The 11,046-nt window shown below is 33.7% G+C and overlaps 1 long non-coding RNA gene across 1 annotated transcript; it reads left to right on the top strand.

Annotated features, from left to right (window-relative positions):
- Positions 1-1,715: 1,715 nt before the first annotated feature.
- Positions 1,716-9,077, top strand: LOC131049307 (uncharacterized). The gene is made up of 3 exons (XR_009106707.2): positions 1,716-1,787; positions 2,808-2,866; positions 9,017-9,077. It is a non-coding gene; the product is annotated as an uncharacterized LOC131049307 (long non-coding RNA).
- Positions 9,078-11,046: the final 1,969 nt, after the last annotated feature.

Raw genomic sequence — 11,046 nt, forward strand, 5'->3', positions numbered from 1 at the left:
AATTCAAGACTATAATATTATGCTATTCATAACCCTTATGTCAAATGTTTTTAATGTATTTCGTTGTATAAATCAATAAAATCATCATTTTACTCATATCTCGTGTGTTTTCATTTTGTTGTCTGAATCTTAGGAGTATTTCATGTTAGGTCGTATGATTAGATAGTTCTTGAGTTGAACCCTTCATCTACGGTTACGTCATTGTTATTTTTCCCAATTATAAGGTTATCCCTCTTGGTATCATTATGTTAAAGAATGTTTCCATTGGAACTTGTCATCAAGTTATCTTATGGTTTATGTGAAAATATATATGTGCTATTTTTGCTTAAAATTTTAGTTCTCATAAATTTGCAATGCAATAAATATACTCTAACCTTCTCTTTTAGATGATTGACTTATCAACCAGGTTACAAAAGGCATTGAATGACAACAAAGAGCTAACCGAATATATTATAGATTGCCAATATCAACACTTAGTTCAAGACCTCAAAAAATAAGATTGACAATCTCTCTAAGTGCATTGATATAATATCCAAAGATTTTGAAAACCTAGCAATACCCTTTCTAGTGAAGATTTAAATCATATAAATTTTTTCACTACATATACAACGTCCAATCTATGGTCGAACATATTTCCAACAAGAATAACATCAAGACCAAGTTGCTCATTATTGACAAACTCAAACTTCAAATACTCCTTATCATTATTAATGTTTATCTCCATCATAGAATTAGATTGTTTATATATTGTATATACTATATTTTTCAAACCTATATTCTCTTTTGAGCATCCTATTAGAGAACTATCATTTTGAAAGTTGAAATCTCCAAACCTATGTTCTCTTTTGAGCATCATGTAATGTAACTCTCATTTGAAAGTTGACATCACAATGTACTTAAAAATATATAGATGAATATCAAAAACTCTATAATTGTTTCTATACACAAGTTTAATAGCTCATCAAGTTACCTCTCAATTAAATTTCTCGAGACAATTCATTATAAGCATAAGGAAATAAATTGGAATGATTCTCAAAAAGTTAAAAGTAAGGAAAAAAAATAATATGTACACAAAAATCATCAGCTACACCTAGATAGTACTGAAATCAAATCTTCTACAATAAAAAAAAACAAAAAACAATCAACAATAAACTTCTCATAAACAATGTCTAATTGCATTTCATGTCAAGAACCTGCTATAGCCAATTCGTATCCAATCCTGCCAGTGCCACATGTCAAGAACCTGCTATAGCCAGTCGTTCGGACCTTACGACTGCGTTCAGGGGTTTACATCCCGTTATACATGCCAAAGCAATTCGGTTTTGAGTATTATTTTGTTTTAAATTAAACTAGTTGGCGAGCTGCTCTTTTGTTTTTCTTTATGCTACAGAAGGTTCTCGCGGATAAATTTGGCGCTGAAATAGGTACCCATTTACAAGATTTGTAACTTTCTGAACGCTTTTCCTCTGAAGGTTTTGTTTGCATTTTTCTTTGCTAAATTAGCTCTGGTTTTAGAGTAATGTTGCGTCCACTTTATTTTCCTTCTAACTGTAGGTATGTGATTTGCTTTTCTTGGGTAAATTTAGCTGAGATAACAGGGTTAGCGTAACGTGTTTCTCTTTTGAAGCAATATCTTGTTCGTTATGTTTATGAAGATTTCTTAGATTGCAATTGAGAATATTTCTCTTCTTCATATTTTCTTTTCTTAAGTTTAAGTTGGCGAGCTGGTCTTTTGTTTTTCTTTATGCTACCGAAGCTTCTCGCGGATAAATTTGGCGCTGAAATAGGTACCCATTTACAAGATTCGTAGCTTTCTGAGCACTTTTCCTGCCAAGGTTTTGTTTGCATTTTTCTTTGCTAAATTAGCATAGATATGCTTCAGACAATGTGAAAGCATCGGCTGTAGCTCTGGTTTTAGAGTAATGTTGCGCCCGTTTTATTTTTCTTCTAACTGTAGATATGTTATTTGCTTTTCTTGGGTAAATTTAGCTGAGATAGCAGGGTTAGCATAATGTGTTTCTCTTTTGAAGCAATATCTTGTTCGTTATGTTTATGAAGATTTCTTAGATTGCAAATGAGAATATTTCTCTTCTTCATATTTTCTTTTCTTAAGTTTAAGTTGGCGAGCTGGTTTTTTTTTTTTTTCTTTATGCTACCGAAGGTTCTCGCTGATAAATTTGGCGCTGAAATAGGTACCCATTTACAAGATTTGTAGCTTTCTGAGCCCTTTTCCTCCGAAGGTTTTTATGCATTTATCTTTGCTAAATTAGCAAAGATATGCTTCAGACAATGTAAAAGCGTCAGCTCTAGCTCTGGTTTTAGATTAATGTTACATCCATTTTATTTGTCTTCTAACTGTAGGTATGCGATTTGCTTTTCTTAGGTAAATTTAGCCGAAATAATAGGGTTAGCATAACGTGTTTCTCTTTTGAAGCATAATTTTGTTCGTTATGTGTATGAAGATTTCTTAGATTGCAAATGAAAATACTCATCTTCTTCATATTTTCTTTTCTAATTTTAGAAGAAATTCTAGTCTAGTAGATGGAGAATCTATTATAGTCGAGGGTTTTGGAAGGATTTTAGTTATTGTGTTGTCTTCGTTTTTGCTTATGTAATGGTGTAACTGTAGATCCTTGGGCTATTTTTCTTAATGCGGCTATTTTTATGATGTTTTCTTCATTTAACTTGATATATCTTTCTAGAAACTTAAAATTTCGTTCGGGGTTTGAAATATTATAGTTAATGTCTGTGTCTTTTTCTCTTATGACATTATTAACTGTACACTAAAATGCGGCTATCCTTACCAGGTTTAATGTAGGTCACAGCAATCCTGTGTCAATTTGTTTAGGTTTTGGAAAATAATCAGGTAATTCTATATTTAAATATTTGAGCTATTTCCCCTTAGTGCATTTGTTTTATTTTTAGTGCTATGTATGCATCTTAAGCTTTATTAATGTTTCTTTTCTTACTATTTTCGCTATGAGATTCAACAAGGAAACATTTTCTAAAGGCTTGTAAATAATTATATAAGAAAAAGAAAGTTACATGTCTATTAGTGTGTTTCTGTAGCTTTTTTAGCTTTTCTCAACCACGTATTAGCACTTGAGGAAAATCCCTTGTAATTTGTATGCTGTATCTTAGAAGCCTGTACTAGGAAATTCCTAATTTCAAGGGATGTCTCTAGGAAACGTATAAAGATGAAAAAAACCTTGATCTGAAGTATCCTATTGTTTTGGGATGTTTCCGTATGGGTCTTAGAGACGGGGGAACGCTTTTGATATGTGAGACAAGTACCAAGGGTCAAGGTGTGAATCTTTAAGTAGCTATAATGGCTTGACCATTATGGAATAAAATTGCCCATCATTATGTAACTCACCAGCATTCATTTTCACATCGAATTTTTGTTGCAAACTAGGCACAGTGTATTTCTGATTTCACAATTCACCGAATTCAAAGCAGTGGTATGAATTAAAACTCTTGCCACTTAAGCAATATCAAGCAAGGTATTTGCTATTGTAGAGAATGAACGAATGGAGAACCTCATGCACCGATCTACAACAAAGCTATATTCTTAGGCATGGGCCAATTTGTAATATCCTCAAGTTTTGCTAGATCAGCTCTTAATTCACCTTTTTCATCCACATCTCAAATAGACTAGTGATTTGCTTTGCAAACTCACACTTCTTCATATTGCATAAAAGCTGTTTTTCCTTCAACACTTGCAAGACTTGCTTTAAATGAGTTGGATTTTATTTCCATCTAGAAATTAAAACTAAAATATTGTGTAGATACATTAATACACTTATCCACGAATGGTCACAATACACTATTCATGAATATTATAAATGTGGTAACTACAACAAACTGAAAGGAACATAAACCCTATTTTGTTTTAAAGGTTGTCTTCCATATCTCTTGATTCATATACACCTGATGGTACCTAAATTTGAAATACAACTTTGTAAAGTATTTAGAATGCTGATGTTGGTCTAAAAAATAATCATTCTGCTATAGTGCATGCTTATTTACAGTGGTGAAATTGTTCAAGTTTCCATGTAGAAACTGAAAACTAAAATATCGTCTAGATGCATTGATACACTTATCTATGAATGTTCTCAATATACTATTCACGAATCTCATAAATGTAGTAAGTACCACAAACTAAAAGGAAGTACCAACCATTGATATATACAAAATAGACTAGTTTGTTTTAAAGGTTGTCTTTCATATCTCTTTATTCATAGACACATGATGGTACTTAAATTTGAAGTACATCTTTGTAAAGCATTTAGAATGCTGATGTTGGTCCAACAAATCATCATTCTGCTATGCTGGATGTCTATTCACGATGGTGATCTTGTTCAAGTCTCTATGATCTTAGCACATCTACATTCTTTTAATTCGTAACAATGGGTGAAGTTCTTTTCTACTACTAGTGGCATAATTTGGTTTTCCTTGCCTCTTCTCTAGCAAATCCCCTGCCTGCTACCTGATGTACATTTATTTAACAATGACATTTATATTTCTAATCCTCTTGCTTCTACCTAATGCCTTACCAAGCGCTAAGAGCAAGTAGCAATGGATGAAGCTTAAGATACGACAGTCCCAGGATTTACTTTTTCAATTTGTGTGGAGAACCTCCCACTTCAACTATTACTTTTACTTCAACTCAACAGTTCAGAGCATTCATAGCACACAGTCTCTGAATTTCATAGCTTTTCTAGGTTGTTAAGGTTGTGTTGATGCTACTCTATTTCTCTATCTATTATTTACTGATTCCCTCTCTTTGTGTTTTCAATAGAACTACTTGCTTTTCTCACAATGTGCTTATATTGTACTGCTTATATTATACTACTTTCTTGGGTACTTAATTGTTGTAGAACAAAGAAGGAATTAGATATTTCAAGTTAAACTTATTTTAGCTGTGTTGGGCTATTTTCTGGATGCTCTCATACTTTGGTGATGAAGTGTTTTACCTTTTCATCTGGGGTAATCTTCTATGTTCCATGGAGATGCATCCATGACCCTATAACCAGTGTCTTCATTCTTTCATGTTTTTGAGATGGTGGGATTGTAGGGGAGGCAACCTGGCCGCCCTCAAATCTTTCAAGAAAGGAAAAATATCACAAGGCAAATGATGTTTCTGATATAGCAAAGGAGTTTGGATGACCCAAGGACAGCTTGGGATGGCTGAGATGTCCCTTGACCATTCTAGGGATGTTCAGGCATCCTGAGCATCCCTGGGAGAAAAAGAGTTTTTGCATAATTTTTGAAGAGAATTTGCTTATAGGCTACATTACTTATATTTAGTGGCAAATACTCATTTAACGATGATTCTGTATCACCATAAAGTACTCATTGGCTGTCATTTTGTATCAATGGACAGTATTTATTGACTTTTGATAGATTGTACCATTGTAGCTATGGCTTGGTTCTGTTATTTGATATTGTATTAAAGGTTTCACTTTTCAGTGACTTTAGATACTCATTTGCTGAATATCACTTGATTATTGACTTTGTACACCCGATTTATTGAAATTTTGCTGACTGTATCTATGATTTTATTTGTCATTATGAGTTGGGGACTGTAAATGCTCATTAGTGATCTTAAGGATTAGTTATACTGTTGTTGCTGTCTTAAATTTTTGTTGCTGTTGTAGTTATACCGCTGTCACTGTTTAGAGATATAAACTTGCCTTATACCTATGAATCTGAATCATGATATGCTTCTTGTTGCTATACTGCTTTTGTTGCATCTCAATCTTAATTCTCTAATATTTATAGTTTTATTGTTATCACTGTCTTAACTATATGTAACACTGGCGCTATATAGTTAAACTTGTGGAAATTTTAGTAAACCCGCGGCCCCCACCACACACATATAGATATATAAACACACACGTATCTATGTACACATACACACATGTATGTATATGTATATATATTGGGGGTTTTGCAGAAATGAAAACTTCTTATTTGGATCTATACTGTACCAGATTGCCTCCCCCAAACACACACATAGTATCTCTACATATATATGTACATCTATTTATGTATGCATGCATACATACATGTATGAATGTTTGCATACATGTATCATGTATGTATATATGCATATATACATGCTAAGTCACCAGGTTCGAATTCGAATTCGAAGTTTGACAGCTTTGAAATTCGAATGAAGTTCAACAAGGAAAAAATTCGAATTAAATTCGCCTTATAATTCTTTTAAATTTTTAATAAACATATGTAATATATCTTTTTAAATTGCCTAAATAGTTTAACATTGATAAATAGATTTGAAATCATTACAAAAAGATGACACATTTATAAAATATAAACCATAGGAAACATATGCTTTCACGATTGCAGACTGGAATTGATGCAACTCGCGACCTAAATGCAACTCGCGTCTGCAGAAAAAGCGACTGCAAATTGAGCAACCGATGTGTGCTGCTATGTTTGCCGCCGTATTTATTAAAAAAAATTGATGAAACCCTAAAAGCGCAAGGAAAAAAAAACTTTTCTGCAAACACATCATCCCTATTTTTCGATACGAATTTGATGTGAATCTGACTGAATTTTTGGCGAATTTTATAGACTGTTTTAAGTTCAGCGAATTTCGAACTTCAAGGAAGGAATTCGGTCGAACCTGGTGACTTAGTATACATGTATATATGTATATATGCATACATGTATCATGTATGCATATATACATGTATATATGTATGCATATATGTATGTATGCATATATATATATATGCATATATGTATGCATGCATACATGTATCATGTATGTATATATGCATATATACATGTATATATGTATGCATGCATACATATATGTATGTATACATGCATACAGTTTTTCCCTTGATGTATATATGTGTGTGTGTGTGTGTGTGTATGTGTGTTTGTATGGATACATACATACATACATACATACATACATATCTATACATACGTACATACATACATACAGTTTCCCCCTTGATGTCCCCACAAAATGGGCCCTAGACTGCCTTTGTTGAAATACGTCCATCTGTTTGGACAACCTTGTTACTGAAATGCAGTGGATTATAGCTTATTTTGTGTCTTTCCTGATATCTGTGTTTGTACGTGGCAACTCTTGGCAAGTCTGAATTAGGGTCAGTGAATCTGTAGACGAGACTCACAAACTTAGCCAAGTTTGACATTTGAGATTCATGATTCTCAGTTGAGTTTGTGAAAACAATGGAAAATCAACTCGAAGGTTTAAAATAAAAACCATATTATATACATACTATATATATAATTGCAATTTTTTTGAGTTTTGGTCAGAGTTTTTCTACAGAATCCGAATCCAAGTTAAAAATCAGCCTGTTATTTTTCGTCTAGTCTGACTAGTAACAGTAACACTATGCTCCTTCCTTACACTTCAAGATATTTTCTTCTGTTATACTTCTTTACTTTTGTCATAGGGAACAGATGGCTGAATTGGTGCCATTTTCTGCATCTAAAGAATATGTTTACACTATCCAATGGTTGTTCCTAGGTTATCCCAGATAATGAACTTTTTGGATTTTCATCGACATGGAAAGATGACAGTGAGCACTCTTTTCTGGAGCATGTTTCATGAAGTAGTTATGTGCTCTTGAGTCTCCATTTGTATCTATTATCTTTTCTTTCCATAAATTACCAGGAAAAGTTGTAGTTGGACCTGGGCTATTACTTTGCATGGTAGTTCTTTGTATGACTGAAAGCTTTAGTTCAGTGCTTTAGGAACAAGTCTAATTTAATTATTTATTAATGAACTAAGAGCTTCCCTGAATGATTTCAAATTTTACCATTCATGTCAAGAAAATAGCCACAAGTGCCCTCTTGGAATCATCTAACATTTATAGAGCCTCTTTGTCTTCAACAAGTAAATATCCTTTTACTTTGCTTTCTTGGCCCTGCACAAGTGTGCAATAAGCCTTGAGATTAGAGCATTTTACCTGCTGTTCCATAACACATCCCATTCTTCCTAGAAGCCTTAGATTCTTGATTAAATATTGTGAACACAAACAAATTTGAGTTGCAAAAATATTAATGGAAACTCCCAAGATGTTATCCTGGAAGCACCACGATGGAAAAACCAGAATGAGTGGTAATGACAAATGCCTTGGTACCTTGTTCTATTACTTTGGAAGAAGTACAAGTAGTGTGTGTAGCAATATCTACTACTTTCTGTCAATCTCCTTATAATTGTGAATAACAGAGTTTCCTCACTTTTTACAATATTTCCAAATCCTCCATGATCCAAGCAGTTGTTTCAACCTTCTTTTATGGATTCTTTTTTAGTTGCTAGAAGGTTCTCTAGCTAGAGAAGAAATCTTTCTGTTGCTGGGGATGAAATGGCGTCCAAACATTTCACTTTCTGGATTAACACAGTCAGGGGCCACTACTGCATTTGTTGATCTGACCCGGACACTGCTGTGGTTGCATTATCGACAGACACTGCCATGGCCGCAGTCCTGTTCTTCTGGTCTGTTATTTCTGATTCTCATGGAATCCTCTGTTACCTTCCGGATCAATGCCTTTCAACTTACATTATTTTGTGCAAATAAAAACAATTTTGTTTTGGTTTTATGTACCAAACTAAATATTTTAAAATACAGACCTGTTATACTTTGAATTAAGATTTCTAAAACACAAATATTGATCAATTTTGTTTTAATTTTTTAATTGGTTCAAACCTACCGAAAACTACCCAAAACCAGTCACATCCTTCTAATCTCAGTGTCATCTCTTTTGCTAAGTTATTGGCAGCAAGTTATTTTCTTTCTTCTCCAAAATCTGTAATCAATTCTTAATGTCAAAAGTAGTTCTGAATTTGCAGAGAATGCTCACAAGATTGAGATTTTTTTTAATTAAGTTCTTATTATCATTTGTTTATCTAGACTCCTTTCTTTCAATGAGACAACTGTAACTTTATCATACTTAATAGCTCATGTTAGACAATTTGAATGGTACGCTATTGGTTCTTGGATTTCAGGATTGAAAATTCTGCTGTTAATCTTGCTGATTCTTTTCAGCAAAATGGCCTACCTTTTAAGGTCAGCTCTCTTGCTCCAACTTTGTTAGAGATGGGTTACATTCTTTTTCAAATGCTCAGCATGCACATCTATTAAATGATGTGTGTTTTGGTTCTGTCAGAGTAGAAAGGCACCCACTGGGAAGAGAATACAGGTTCTTGAATTTGTCGGTAAAGAGACTATAGATCTGCTAGCCACAGATACAGGTATTGATATTGAAAAAGATGAAAAAGATGAAAGGGAGAGATTGAGCAAGGTGAAACTGAGGAATAATGCTCAGAAGAAGCTACTTTTGATCGATTCTTTTACATTTGTGGATGTCCTTAGCAGCTGGAGGTATTTGCTACCGTAATATGGCTTTTTTTAAAACTGCAATTGAGTACTGTGTAAGGATCTGAAAAACTTCAATTTATTTGCAGGAGCTGGAAAGTTTGTCCAATCATTATGAATTACTATGGAATAGAACAAGAACAAGACTACTGGGGGAAGATAAAGCTGCTCTTGATAGAATGCTCAAGCAGATCCAACAGGTATTTACATTAAGCAATAAAAGTGATGGAGGGAATTTTGAATTTGAGAAGGTTAAAAATGTTGAAAGTGGAGAAACAGGCAACAGAAATGAGATGAATTTTTTTTGTGATGCAAGTGTCAGCAAAGCAGCCAGCTTAGATGGAGGGAATTTTAAGTTTGATAAGGGTAAAAATGTTGACAGTGGAGAAACAGGCAACAAAAATGAGATGAAAATTCATTGTGATGCAAGTGTCAGCAAAGCAGCTGAGATGGCAGTAGGGTATACCTTAAAATAGGCATATCAGTTTTTTATGTTTCTTTTTTGTAATGAAGTTTCTATACAGTCTGAAGACCTTAAATATGAGCGATTATTGAATTTTGCAGCTTTACGGCCACATTTGAGGGGCTTTATCTCAATGAAATAGTCTAAAAAACTGCTGATCGTCTTGAGGCTATTAGATCTGAAGGAGTGCATGTAAGGGAAAATACTTATTGAATTTATACTAAAAGATGAATGCACAAGTAAAAAAGTTTGTGAATTATATTATAAGTTTAGTGGCACTTTTGAAATCTACATTAAGAGCCTAATGCTGTTTCTGAAATAACTTTATTATGCTTCATTCTGGCAGAGGCTTTCAGAGTTGAGCTATCTTGGAATATCTCAGCTCCTCTTGGCAAAAACTCAAATGCACCAGGTGACAAAGTAATGGATGGATATCTCTTATAATTGAATGACCAGATGATTATTTTTTAAAGCCAAAGCTTATCAGATCCAAAGCACAGTCCATGAGCAGTGTTATTGAGGCTGTTTCAAACAGTTTTATTACAAATTTACAGGTACGCTGAAGTACATTCATAGTTTTACTTTTAGGAAAGTGTGTGTTTCCCACTGTAATGCATTTAAAAAGTCTCAATAACTCAACTTATCAAATTTGCAATGCATAAATGTGATATTCCACATGATCTCTTTTGTACGTATTTTATATGCATATCATTGGGAATCGTCTAGTAAGTGGTTTCCAAGGGATTTTCTAAGTGTTTTGTCTTTTAACTATAGTTCAATACAAAAGAACTCTCAATTGTCAATCTCTGATGACGATGCCTACCCTCGAATGTCATAACTTATTAAAGGTTGCATAGGTGTAGATAGTATGCAAGCAGCCTTTTCATTGGTATATATTATTTGTCCATGTCCCGACATACATAGGTAGTTACATCCATCCAATGCTTGAGCAGAGTCATAGGAACAGATATCAGACTTGGTGAGTACTTGCCAACGTTTTCTCATGCTGAGTAATTGCATTAAAAAATCACCAGAAATGCTCCCTGAATTTTTGGCGAGTATTGGCTAAGAAATCAGCAACTACTTGCCAAAAAGTTGACTAGTCCAAGTGGAAAACTCGCTGCTGGCACACATAAAGCGTATCAGGTCAAAACAGACTAAAAACACCCAAAAAACTATAACGTCTCCTTCCTAATT

This window comes from Cryptomeria japonica, chromosome 8 (genome assembly GCF_030272615.1).
Source record: "Cryptomeria japonica chromosome 8, Sugi_1.0, whole genome shotgun sequence".
Taxonomy (NCBI): domain Eukaryota; kingdom Viridiplantae; phylum Streptophyta; class Pinopsida; order Cupressales; family Cupressaceae; genus Cryptomeria; species Cryptomeria japonica.